This window comes from Natator depressus, chromosome 4 (assembly GCF_965152275.1).
Source record: "Natator depressus isolate rNatDep1 chromosome 4, rNatDep2.hap1, whole genome shotgun sequence".
Taxonomy (NCBI): domain Eukaryota; kingdom Metazoa; phylum Chordata; order Testudines; family Cheloniidae; genus Natator; species Natator depressus.
The window spans coordinates 59,044,830-59,059,003 of record NC_134237.1 but is presented as its reverse complement, the minus strand read 5'-3'; the positions used below and the strand labels follow the sequence as shown (position 1 = coordinate 59,059,003).

General features: G+C 42.4%; 1 protein-coding gene across 4 annotated transcripts in view; it reads right to left on the bottom strand.

Annotated features, from left to right (window-relative positions):
• Positions 1-14,174, bottom strand: part of ARFIP1 (ARF interacting protein 1) — a 113,789-nt gene that overhangs the window by 69,238 nt on the left and 30,377 nt on the right. The gene's annotated exons all lie outside the window — the stretch shown is intronic.

Here is a 14,174-nt window from a genome sequence, read left to right as displayed (position 1 = left end):
CATCACAGGTAGATTACATAATCAGAAAACCGTAACTGCTGACAAGGAATTCTGAATCTTTCTGGTTTTAGCAAGATGAAAAGAAATAGATAATAAAGGAACAGATGAGCATTGCATGAAGTATGCAGAGAAAAAGCATTTATTTTCAAGATGCTATTGCAGGGCATATGCGGTAACTACTTCTAATACACATACACAACTAAGAATTAATATCTTTAAAACCCAAGTGAAGTTTTAAATATATTACAGTAGTCACTTAATCTGCAAGCCCCATGGGACTTGCTGCATAGGTGTGATATTACCTAAATTGCAGTTAGCATGTAGCTCTGAATAATCCCAGTCCACAGTAATAATTCCCTGCAATATAAACCAACTATCAGGAAAAGAGAAACCTACAAAACACACAAACTCCATAGTAATAAAAAAGTATCCTTAGCAGAAGAAACAACGAGGAATCCTTGTGGCACCTTATTTGGGCATAAGCTTTCATGGGCTGGAACCCACTTCATCAGATGCATGGAGTGAAAAATACAGGAGCAGGTATAAATACATGAAAAGATGGGAGTTGCCTTACCAAGTGTGAGGTCCGTCTAACGAGACAATTCAATTAACAGTAGGATACCAAGAGAGGAAAAATAACTTTTGTAGTGGTAATGAGTTGCCCATTTCAAACAGTTTACAAGAAGGTGAGAGTAACAGTAGGAGGAAATTAGGTTTAGGTTTTGTAATCACCTGACCACTCTCAGTCTTTATTCAGGCCTAATCTGATAGTGTCTAGTTTGCAAATTAATTCCAGTTCTGCAGTTTCACATTGGAATCTCTTTTTGAAGTTTTTTCGTTGAAGAATTGCCACTTTCAGGTCTGTTATTGAGTGACCAGAGAGACTGCCGTGTTCTCCTATGGGTACCATTGTGATATATGCCATCACGTGCCAGCAATGTCCCTCTGCCATGTACATTGGCCAAACCGGACAGTCTCTACGCAAAAGAATAAATGGACACACATCTGACATCAGGAATTATAACATTCAAAAACCAGTAGGAGAACACTTCAGCCTCTCTGGTCACTTAACAGACCTAAACGTGGCAATTCTTCAACAGAAAAACTTCACAAACAGACTGTCAAAATATCATGTTCTTCATTAAGTAAGCATCTATTATTTTCAGTCTAAAATGGAGCAAATGCTGGTAAACTAAACTAGCTAGATTAAAGCTAGCTTAGGTTCCGGAGCAATGAAGCTGCTTCAGCATGCACTACAAGCCCACCCAGAATTCTGGGTAATTACTCACAGGGTTATCCTGCATTGCCATGGCTTCACTACTCTTGGGCCCAGGCTAACTAGGGTATGTCTACCTGAGCTGCAATCACAGCCTGTGAATACAGTATAGACATATCCTCAGTGTAAAGGCTACACAGTATTTGGTTGCAAACCAACATGTTTTAATGGCAATACCAACGACAATTTTTTTTTTTTAAAAAAGGAAAGTAACTAAAAAGTACAAATACTAAACAAGAACAGAATCAATTATTTAAGTTAGTGTTCTCGCTTGCCAATTTAAATTGGCGATTTAAAAATCAGTCATCTCTGACCTGAGGGGTTTTTTTTGTTTGTTTGTTTAAACAAACAAAAAGGGGTGTTTGTTCTGGACATACGAGTTCTTGCATGAAAACTTGGGTTAGGCTTTTTTGGCATATAATCTCAGACACTTAATTATGATTTATTACAAAACACTCCTAAATAAGAAGGCTGCCAACAGCCCGTAATGGTCTTGATGAAGGGATTTATCACTGACAGTTCATATAGAAAAAAATATTGAGATAATTTGGAGAAAACAAATTGTGGGGGGAAAAATGAGAGGCATGGTATGTACAGTCCTATTTACAGCAGTAGAGAAATGATATGCATGGTATGGGAGACTTATTTTTGAGGGGCTCAGGGATTAAAAAAAGTGGCTTTGATTTGCATTCCCTCAGAAGCTTGTTATTTGGTACAAGGTGGGCAGTGCAGTGAATAACCTAATTTTAAAGGAAAGTGACTATACTTTGTCCCAGGACTAACAAAAAAGACAAATGAGACAAAGTCATGGACTGCAAAAGAGCCACTTCCAACTTCATGCAGTTGACCTTCACTTTGTCAGTGTAGAACCCATGCAGTCCCCAACTTCCACTGATGCATACATTTAAAGAATGATGAGTGGTTCCACCTAGAAAAGTGACCCAAAAATGGTATTTTGTAATCTGTTGCATCTGACTCCGGAGCTGCACTGGTACAGCTGCGCTGCTTTAGAGCTTAGTGAAGACGCTGCCTATGCAAATAGGATTTTCAAAATTATAGGCATCTAAAAATGCAGAAGGTGCCTAGTGGGATTGTTAGGAGTGCCTAACCTTAGGTACTCTTGAAAATCCCAGTGACACCTACTTGCATCTTTAGGTGCCTACATATATTGCAAATCTGGCCCCATGTCCTTCCAAGTTATCAGAATTACTAGATCTCATCCTCTCCCACCTGATTTTTATTTATAGATTGGAAGAGGAAAACAAGCTTTCCTGCTTTTTTCAACTCCCAATTTGATTTTCAACTTTGGTTGAACTAGTCCAGAAAATACTCTTGGCACTAAAACCAAAAAGAATTAAGGCGAAAGCTTTCTCTACAACAAACTACTGATGGTTGGCGAAAAGTAAATACTGGCATTTGCTCCATTTTAGACTGAAAATAATAGATGCTTACTTAATGAAGAACATGATATTTTGAAATATTTATAAGGCTTGACTTGACTAGAAAAGTCAGATGTTCTCCCCCTGTTTCTGTTCTGTACAGTGATCAATAGTACCAGTGTGGAGTCCCAGGAGAAGTCTTGTCAGATTGTATGCTACAACGTATAAAATATCGATGCCACCGGTACTGAGGAAGCGATGTAGGTCACCAAGGAATATGATCCACCAGCCTTTGAAGGTTCCTGGTTGTGATGCAGTTTGAAAAAAAACCTGTTTAGACAAGTTAGCATGAGGACTCTTGGCCTTCTTCTTGGTCAGTATCAGACTGCAGTCAGCCCTGAGTCCCATCTGGAGATCTTTGTCCTTCCCTGCCTCCAGGAAGGGAAGACTAACCCAAGGAGGGCTGACTAGAAGGCTCAGAATGCTCGATAGCAGCATGAGGTCCCTCATGGCTAGAAGATCTCTCATGTCTCAGACTGGCAGCTCCTGTAGCCAGGACCACTTGTTGAAACCTGCTTTGAAGCAGAAGGGACTGCTCCCAAGAGGATACCCCTAAGTCACACATGCCCCACGTAGACCTTTCTATTGAAAATATTTTGTTAACGGGCATCATGAGTTCTCTGTGCACTTAGGAAAAGAGGTACAAGTGGCACACTTGCTAGCAATTAGACTCCCCTAAACAAAACAAGCATTTTATAGGCACATCATTAGCAGGTATAGCAGTCTGACAAGCAAGACAGATTTTAAAACCTAGAGATCTGTTCTCTGTCATTGGGCCTACTCCTCTGTACTGAGGTGATAAATTGCTTCATTTTTATTTTTTAAACCAATAGACAAATAAAACTGATCAAAAACTACAGTAACTATCATTCTGAACTATCTAGAAACTATGAAGAAAGGAGAATGACACTCACAGTGGGCAGTGAGAAGGAATGGAGTGGTGTTTGCAGCTGTTCTACCCTTTACCTTTGTTGTAGGAGGTGAGACAGTACATGGGTAAATGCACAGCCCCAATTGACACTGCTGGCTAAAAGATTCTGGGCTCATGCCTGGGGAGCACAAACCTGAATGCTCAAAACAAAAACTAGAGTTCTCAGTATAAAGCCAAAACTGATTAATATAATATACTTGATACAACACTACAAACGTTTGTAAGATTTGTTATAATCAAAACATGACTGACAAAGACTTCATAAAGTTGCAATGTTCTACATATTTTATTCTCAGTAAAATTAATCATTTTACTTGAAAACTAAATACCAGGGCTGAAAAATCAAGTTGGAATTTGAGACAATATCAAGCTATGGTTTGGGTTTTTTGTTTTTGGCTGATGGTTTAAGTAGCAAAGAGATTCTATAATCAGAACTTGATGACAATTTGTTGATTAGAAACTTCCATAACTTATTTTCAGTATGCACTGCTTTCAGTAGTAAAAACTTGTTTTTCTCATTAAGATAAACAGATAATTAAGACACATCCATATCTTTTCAGACTTCAGTCCCATGTTAGAGCCAAAAAAGATCAAGAATGCATTTGTATCGTGTGATTGCATCAGCATATGTTTACTACCTAATTCTACGTTTTTCAGACCCCCACATTTTACTTAAGTTTTTCTTTCAAGTTTTTGAGATCTAGGCAATTAAGACAAAGCTTAAATTACAGAAAAACTACTGTTTTAAAGTATGTTTAATTTAGTTCCCCACAAAGATTCCATTAACCGCTACCCTATTTTTATACGAAAATACCTAAAAGGAGTTAGTTATGTATGCTCTTGAAGTAAGGTAAGTTATAAACAGAAATGATTCAGGAAATCTAGAAATTGAACCATACGTATAAATAAATACTGTAAGTTATTAAAAATTCCTTGACAGAGAAAAGGAGAGTATCAAGCTTTATCTTTGAATTTCCTGGTTTATGTCATCTGATAAAGATGAAAAAGCCTACCACATTCTCAAGTTTCCTAACAATTGACATAATGTTATCTGAACATACAGGGTTTTTTTCAGTTTATGTTTTAATAGAATGAGAAATAATTATAAACCATTAGTATACAGTTGCTGTAAGAAGGTATTTTACATGATGGTCTGTAAAGCTTTTTTGTGTTTTTCCATCTATGCGAGAGACCAGTTTTTGGTCCAATACGTAATCCTGCTGCTGCTGCAAGTACACTGTCACATGCTCAACTGATATTTTATGGCCAATTTAATTATAAATCACAACATATAAGATTATGATTAAATATTGTAATTAGCAGTGGGATTGCTGGTGCATCGTACCAGTGATGTAACTCAGTACATTTAGTAACAGTTAGCCACAGGCCAGGATCAAACTATGGAGTTAGCCTGCTGATATTCAGTTACATGGGGGGGTGGGGGGAGGAAGAAGATGGGAGAGAATATCTATCCAAAATTAGACAGCCTTCTTAAAATAACTGGTCGGGTCCACCAGTAAATTATATAGAGGTCAGCGTGTTCTATGCAGTAGAAGTCTGCATTTGTGGGAAATCTACATGCATTTTAAAATAGTCACTCTTTTCAGAGGAGAAATAATTAAAGTTAGTTTACAATACCACTACGAAGAAAAAGAGTACTTGTGTCACCTTAGAGATTAACACAATTTATTTGAGCATAAGCGTTCGTGAGCTACAGCTCACTTCATCGGATGCATTCGGATGCATGAAGTAAGCTGTAGCTCACAAAAGCTTATGCTCAAATAAATGTGTTCGTCTAAGGTGCCACAAGTACTCCTTTTCTTTTTGCAAATACAGACTAACACGGCTGCTACTCTGAAGACCACTGTGGTCTCAAATTAAACATTTTCAATTAAACCTGTTTCAGTGATGAGAGTATAAGACACCTAAAACTAACATACACAACTTACAAACCACTGCCCAAAAGGGGCTTTATCTTGGAGTGAAACAATGTTAAACTATCGAGTTAATTCCTTGGAAACATAAGCTAGTACATAACATCATTCTGACTCCATTACAGAAGGCACTGGAAAGCAAGTGTGCTGTCAGGAATTAGGCTCTTATTTGAGTAAAAAAATAAAATCACTTTCTTTGCCATAGGTGACTTATTTATAGGCAATTCATAATTACCCTACTCTGAAAAATAACTGCTTTATTAAGTGTGTGTCTGATGCATAGTGACAACAATGACATTGTACTAAAAGCTTTTATTACAGGTAGTAGTTCCACTACGGATAGTGGTATTATTGCCCCTTGGCTGGAACAGTTAGCTAACCTGTTCTTTCCTTATTCTAGTTTGTGTTCTATTAAGTAGTTTCCAAGGGAGGTTGTGAATCCCCATCATTGAAGGTCTAGGTACACTACTTCGTTCTGCTTCTGCACAAAGGACTGGCCTAGATGACCTGAAAGTCCATTCCAAGCAATTAAGATAGAGCCAGCACATCTAAGAAGCAGGCATCAGAATGGAAGGTGTGAAGGGCAATTAGTTAACTGGAAGCTGTTAAAGGAGATTGTTAAGGGTGGCAGGTAATTGAAGATACGTGACTGGTCTCAGGGGTCTCGAAGGGTGGTGACTAAAATCTTTTTCTTCTTTTGTCTGTAACTTCTCTGTAACTTGTTCTCCAAAAAACTGTATAAATTGAAAGACACAAGCCCCACTCGGGGGGCTCACTTCTAAATGTATTAGCAGAGCAGCTTTGCTAATAAAACAGAATGGTCTGATAAATTGTGAGTCTGAGTCAAACTTTGACAATTTGGAGGTCCCACCGAGATGGCAAGCGGCTTCACTGAGGCTGTGTGATCCCTGACTGCCTTGCAGGACGATCGTGGCAGCCGGCGCCTGGACGCTTAGTCCAAGTGATCCTCCACAAGACAGAAAGGTACACAGCAGCAGCGCAGTCTACGCCACTGAACTTGTTGGTTCCCACTCTGTTCGGGTTGGGGTCTTTGGATCCAGCTTCTGGAATCAGACGTCTCAGGTAATTATTATTTTTGTGCTTTAACTGGTTTGAGGACTGTCTTGTCTGTGTCTATCCGTCTTCCCCGTGGTGTGTGTGTGAATCTGGGAGCCATCTCTGTTCGGAGACTCCCAGTTGAGCTCTTCTTACAGCTTTGGTATCTGGCTGCTTAACATTAGCAGACAGCCGTTCCACCTTTGCACTCCACCCCAGAGGAAACTTTTTCCCCTTCGCTTCTTAGATATTATGGAGCACACAGCAGGCATCTATAACCACTGGGATATTTTTTCCATGGAGGTTTAATCTCATGAGTAAGTCGCACCAGCAGACTTTCAAATGGCCAAAGGCACATTCTATGGTCATTCTGCACCTACTGAGCCTGTAGTTGAAGCACTCCTTGCTGCTGTCGAGGTGGCTGAGGTACAGTTTCATGAGTCATGGGAATAAGGGGCAGGCTGGGTCTCCCAGGATCACTATTGGCATTTTAACATCCCCAGTAGTAATTCTCTGGTCTGGAAAGAAAGTCCCTGCTTGCAGCTTTCTGAACAGGCCTGTGCTCTTAAAGATAGAATCATATGTTTGTAGGACTGGAAGAGACCTCAAGAGGTCATCTAGTCCAGTCCCTTGCACTCACGACAGGACTAAGTATTATCTAGACCATTTCTGACAGTAGTTTGTCTAATACTCTCTTAAAAATCTCCAATGATGGAGATTCCACAATCTCCCTAGGCAATTTATTCCAGTGCTTAACCAGCCTGACAGTTGGGAAGTTTTTCCTAATGGCCAACCTAAACTTCCCTAGCTGCAATTTAAGTCCATTGCAGCTTCCTATACATTACAGTGTTCCGAAAGATGAGTGCATCATGCACCTTCCCTCACCACCCCACACTGATGTCAGTGAAATGGCCCCAGTGATCCACCAGTATCTGCAAGACCATGGAGAAGTAGCCCTTTTGGTTGATGCATTCCATCGCAAGATGGTCTGGCGCCAAAATTGGGATATGCGTTCCATCTACTGCCCCACCGCAGTTTGGGAATCCCATCAAGTATTTCCTGCACATTACCAAGAGTCACAGTCCTTCAGAGCAGAAGGCGATTAATGGCCTTGCATACTTGCATCACTGCAACCCCTATGGTGAACTTCCCAACTTTAAACTGATTTGAGACGGACTGGTAGCAGTCTGGAGTTGCCAGCTTCCACACAGCGATCAACATTTGCTTTTCCATAGTCAGGGAAGCTCTCACTCTGGTGTCCTTTCACCGCAGTGCTAGGGCGAGCTCTGCACACAGTTCCAGGAAGGTGGATTTGGGCATCCAGAAGTTCTGCAGCCACTACTCGTCATCCCATACATGCATCACAATGCAATCCCACCACTCAGTGTCTTGTTTCCCAAGCCCAATACCAACGGTCCACCGTGTGCAGCTGTTCCGTGAATGCCAGCAGCAATCCTGAATTATTTGTTTCCCTGGCAGACAGCAGGGCAAGCACCACCGATTCCCTCTCTGTTTCACTGTGTAGTGAGGCGGTGTGGCCCCCCCTCCTAGCCAGAGGGGGAGCAGAGTCAGGCCTGCCTCGCCCTCCCACTGGAAGTGGGTAACCAGAAGTATAAAGGGTGGGGCCTCCAGCTCAGCTGGAGCTGAGACACTGAGGGAGGCAGACGGATACTGCTCACTCTCAGCCGCCAACTGATGCCAAGCCCAGTGGTGCCATACTTGCTGGGGAACTTGCATCCGCCACAGACCTGCCGGGACTGCCGCTGGCCACCTACCCAGAACAGACGGAGGATGCCCCACTGATCCAGGTACATCCTGAGAGCAGAGGAGAGGAGCGGAGAGTGGCCCAGGGACAGCTGACCTCAGTCTGGCTGTAGCTCTGCCTGAGGCCTGGTCGGCATGTTGCAGCTGGAATCCCCGCTGACTCTGTGACGGACCACTCTGCCACAGCTGGGCCCTGGGACGGGGGTCTGGTGAAGTGGGGTGGGCCCGGACCCCACCTGTCACCCCACCCCGGGGGAGGCAGCCTCCCCTCGCCAGGTCCAGTGGCCTGCATTCGTCTGTTTTCTGCTGGAGCTAGGACACCCAACCACTGGGTTTGCTCTGCTTCTGCAACTACAGCCCAGAGCTAATTGACTACTGGGTTTGCTCTGTCCCTACATCAAGGACACAGAGCTAAGCGACAGCTGAGATTGCTCTAGCTCCTGCCAAAGGGACCCCAGGCCATAGCCTACAGTATTTGCTTAAAGAGCCCAGGGGCTATAGACTGTTTGCTGTGCAGCCCCTGCCTCAGGGCCAGGGCATACAGACTCCTGGGAGAACCTATTTCTGCCCACAGGCTGGAACTAATTGCCTATCTGGGGTTCAGCCCCATTAGGCCAGTTGGTACATTAACACCCAACTTGCTAATTTCCCTAATACTAGGCAGAGATCCCGACAGCATAGTGAGGCAGCGTGACCTCCCTCCGAGCCAGAGCGGGAGGGACAACCACCACCCAACTACACCCAGCTCATGAAATACTGCAGGACAGCCACGTTGTGTTCGGAACGCTCATCACCAGACTGGTCAACAGTTCAGGATCCATGCCGTCAGGCAGAAATGGTGGGTGCGCAGTTTACAAGGACTGTCAGAAAATGGCATGAAATGAAGTTCGAAGCCCATGAAATGATGGGATGGAAAGAACCACATTAAGGAACGGAAAGCTCGCCTCCATGATGCACCATGATCCGTTCCCAGAGCTCCCAATGGCAGAGGGTGGTGTGTTGCACAGTGGGATAGCTACCCATAATGCAATGCTCTCTGTAGATGCAAGAGCAAGGACTATGGATGCGCTCTGCTGACACAAGAAGTATTGTGTGGACATACACAACCAACGTAATTAAAGCAGCTTATGATCGTTGACATAAGTTAAGTACTTCTTTGGCAGGAAAGTGGAATTAAAAAAAAAAAGAAAGAAAAACAGCCCACTTATGCAACCCATTCATAAGAATTTAGGGAATTTAACTGGGAAAGACTATACATTGTTATCTCCTGAAGGATGAATCAGTCCTAACGAATAAAGCAACAATTAGTGCAAATTCAAATTACCTTCTGGTAAATTTTTCAAAAGCATAGAATTGACTTAGGAGCCTAAATCCAATTGTTAAAAGTCATTTAGGAATTTAAGTTCCACTGACTTTCAATGAGACAAAACACTGGCTCTCTCTGTTCATCATGTCCCATCTATTCCTCACTCTTAAGATATTTGCCATGAATGGTCACTTTTGCCTGGACTAACACGGCCTCCCAGTTCTCAATCCCCAGCCTCACCAAGTATGTCCAAAATACTAATTGTGAAGTCATCTTCCCCCCATTGCAACCACATTACCCACACTTCCCTTTGAATCCATCCATTGCTTTCCTGCATTACTACCATTCTAAGCTCGCCTCTTAAGCTAAAAAGCCCCACTATCTTGCCCGCACCTACATTAGTGTAGAGGAAAACCAAAACACAAACTTTAATTCGCTTTGCTTACTACTTGTATCTCCTTTGCTTTCTCCCGGCCTCATGCCTTAAATCATTTTACTCTTCACTTGGATGACTTCTTTTCCTCCTCCACAAAGCAGTTTCTGTCTTCTCCACATCTCACCTTACAATCTGAACAATTTCTCCTCCAGTCTTATTGATAATGTCCAGGCCCTTCCTCTTTTAAACTGCATGAAATAAGCCACCTAGCAGCAGAAAAAAAAAATCCACAAGTTTCTAAGGTTTGTTTTTATGATAGGAAGCAAAAAATGGCTTTTCCAATTGAGACATTTCCATAAAATTGAATGTAATTGCCCAAACTGGAATTTGGCCAGGCCACAGAGAACATACCTAAACTTAATAAAGGTGAACTGGAATCTTACAGGTGATCAGGGCTTTGATTTCCAACTCATCTAAAATAGAGCACCACAAGCAGCACACCACAGTGTTCTCTACCACCAGGCTGGAATACTAGCTCAATATTGACTCAGAAGGCATAAGCACTTCCTAAAGCACCCGAGTTTCCTTTTGTTAGTCTCCCATACAAGTGCTCTGACCTTGCATGACTTATGGGATCTGACAAGATTACAGCCCAAGGTGTTAGGAGTGCAGGTGCAGTGAGTAACAGATCTTAAAGATACTCTTTATTATGGTAATAGCACATATTGAAGATTCACAATGAAGCTCAAGTTTCCCACACTGCCAGATATCCTTTGCTACTGGCAGCATATAAAGATGCTTAGAAGAGTGCTTGTGCTCTGGGAGAGGGCAAAAAGAGACAGGAGGAAAGAGCCTGTCCTGGGAGACAGAGGAAACAACAACAACAAAAGATATACAAAGGAATTTCAGAATGCAATGCACACATCAGATTTCGTATTTTCACAAAGCATTTCAAACATATGAATGCAAGTTTGTAAGATAACAGTATTTGGGCTCAATGGTAGCCTAACTATGACAATTTTAGAACTTTACCTCATTTTAATTCATTCTTCAGAAACTCTCTTTTGGCCAAACACATGTCATGTTTTCAGATTACAAAGAATAATGCGCTTTTCCCCATCTCAGGGTCTGGTTTGTTAAAGTATTCTCACCTACATTAAAAAAACTGAAAGCAAGTATTTTAATGACAAATGTAATTTTTCTCACACTATTTATGTTGTAAAGATTGTTAACTACAGGACCAACAAGTTAAAAACTTGCAATCTGCTGGGTTTCCTCCAGCAAACAATAATAAAGGGGCTGTGCCAATTAGTCATCCCATTAACACTGCCGTTAATAATGGACTTTAAAGATGCAGACACTAACAAAACCAGTATGCTTAAGCATGCTTCAAACTCTTGCTGCCAAAATGAGTCCCAGTACTATTCAGATAGTTTTGCCTCAACCATACTACGTCATAACATAAAAACAAACTTTTGGCCCAATACAGCTCAAGGCTACAGCCCAGTTCAGTCACTTTAAAGTTTACGCCTATCACAGTGGCTGGACAAACCAAGTTAGAATTTCAGTCATAACTGTACTTAAGTAGGTTTCAGAGTAGCAGACGTGTTAGTCTGTATCCGCAAAAAGAACAGGAGTACTTGTGGCACCTTAGAGACTAACAAATTTATTAGAGCATAAGCTTTCGTGGGCTACAGCCCACTTCATCGGATGAGCCAAGCTCTACGATACAACCGCATTTGCTCCAATCCTTCAGACCGAGACAAACACCTACAAGATCTCTGTCAAGCATTCTTAAAACTACAATACCCACCTGCTGAAGTGAAAACACAGATTGACAGAGCCAGAAGAGGACCCAGAAGTCACCTACTACAGGACAGGCCCAACAAAGAAAACAACAGAACGCCACTAGCTGTCACCTTCAGCCCCCAACTGAAACCTCTCCAGCACATCAAAGATTTTACAACCTATCCTGAAAAATGATCCCTCACAGATCTTGGGAAACAGACCAGTCCTCACTTACAGACAGCCCACCAACATGAAGCAAATACTCACCAACAACCATACAACAAAAACACTAACCTATCCTTGCAACGAAGCCCAATGCCAACTCTGTCCACATATTTATTCAAGTGACACCATCATCAGACCTAATCACATTAGCCATGCCATCAGGGGCTCGTTCACCTGCACATCTACCAATGTGATACATGCCATCAGGTGCCAGCAATGCCCGTCTGCCATGTACATTGGCCAAACCGGACAGTCTCTATGCAAAAGAATAAATGGACACAAATCTGACATCAGGAATCATAACATTCAAAAACCGGTAGGAGAACACTTCAACCTCTCTGGCCACTCAGTAAAAGATTTAAGGGTGGCAATTTTGCAACAGAAAAGCTTCAAAAACAGACTCCAACGAGAAACTGCTGAGCTTGAATTAATATGCAAACTAGATACCATTAACTTGGGTTTGAATAGAGACTGGGGATGGCTGGGTCATTACACATATTGAATCTATTTCCTTAAGTTAAGTATCCTCACACCTTCTTGTCAACTGTCTAAATGGGCCATCTTGATTATCACTACAAAAGTTTTTTTCTCCTGCTGATAATAGCTCATCTTAACTAATTAGCCTCTCACAGTTTGTATGGTAACTTCCAACTTATCTGTTTTTGTGTGTATGTATATCTCTATACCTTACTATCTGTTCCATTCTATGCATCCGATGAAGTGGGCTGTAGCCCACGAAAGCTTATGCTCTAATAAATTTGTTAGTCTCTAAGGTGCCACAAGTACTCCTGTTCTTTTTGTACTTAAGTAGTTCTTGATAGTGCACATGACAAGTGAGAATACAGCAGCTGTTTTATGGAAAATTTTAATTAAGCGAACAGTGTTTTTAATTATTACTTTGGATTTTGTTACAGAACAAACTGTTTACTGGAGGTGATGCAAATAGTAAATAGTGCTGTATTAACATGTTACCAAATATTTTTAAAAGATCAAGTACATTTGGTAACTCCTGTTTTATTTAACAGTATATTCCTGCATGATGCTGTATGCAAGTACTGTAAGTGCATTTTAGTGCAAAAATTAAATAACCATACCGCCATTTTCCAAGTGCTCAGAAACAAAAAAAAATACACACACACGGATGTGTATTGCAAAATCGTATATTGCATTTGCTTGTACATGCATATAAATGGATTTATGCAACACTTCTATGTTCAGGAGCAGAGCAGAGCATCAAGTTGGTCTCAAATGTTACTTTGCTGCGAAGGGGTATATTCCCAGAGCAAGAGTTTGTGTAAGTTACATTAGCACTGAACAAGACTTGCACATCTAGATCTCTGTGCATATAGATGAGAACAAATACGTCTAAAGCTGCTAAAATATCTGCAGCAAAAGTTATTACATTCACAAAATGTAAATGAAAATATGGGTCGAGTCAAGCATGGGGGTAGGGTTGCCAACTTTCTAATCACAGAAAACAGAACACCCTTGCCCCATCCACCTCCCTTCTTCCATCGCTCACTTTCACTGGGCTGGGGCAGGGAATTGGGGTGCAGGAGGGGGTGAGGGCTCCAGCTGGAGGTTGGACCAGGGATGAGGGGCTTGGGGTGTAGGAGGGGGCTCCGAACTGAAGCAGGGGGTTTGGGTCTGGAATGGGGTCTGGGCTCTGGGTTGGGGGTGCGGGCTCCAGCGTAGGGCCAGAAATTAGGGGTTCAGTGTGTGGGAGGGAGCTCCAGGCTGGGGTGTGGCCAGGGATGAGGGGTTTGGGGTCCAGGAAGGGGCTTATAGCTGGGGTAGGGGATTGAGGCGTGGGAAGGGGTTGGAGCACAGGCTAAAGACGGCATTTACCTCAGGTGGCTCCCGGAAGTGGCCAGCATGTCCCTCCGGCTCCTAGATGAAGGGGCAGCCACGGGGCTCTGCATGCTGCACAGGAGCCGGAGGGACATGCCGGCCGCTGCCGGGAGCTGTATGGAGCCTGGCAGCCCCACTGCACCAACAGTGCCACCAACTAGATTTTTAACAGCCCGGTCAGTGGTGCTGACTGGAGCCGCCAGGATCCTTTTTCGATCGGAACATCTG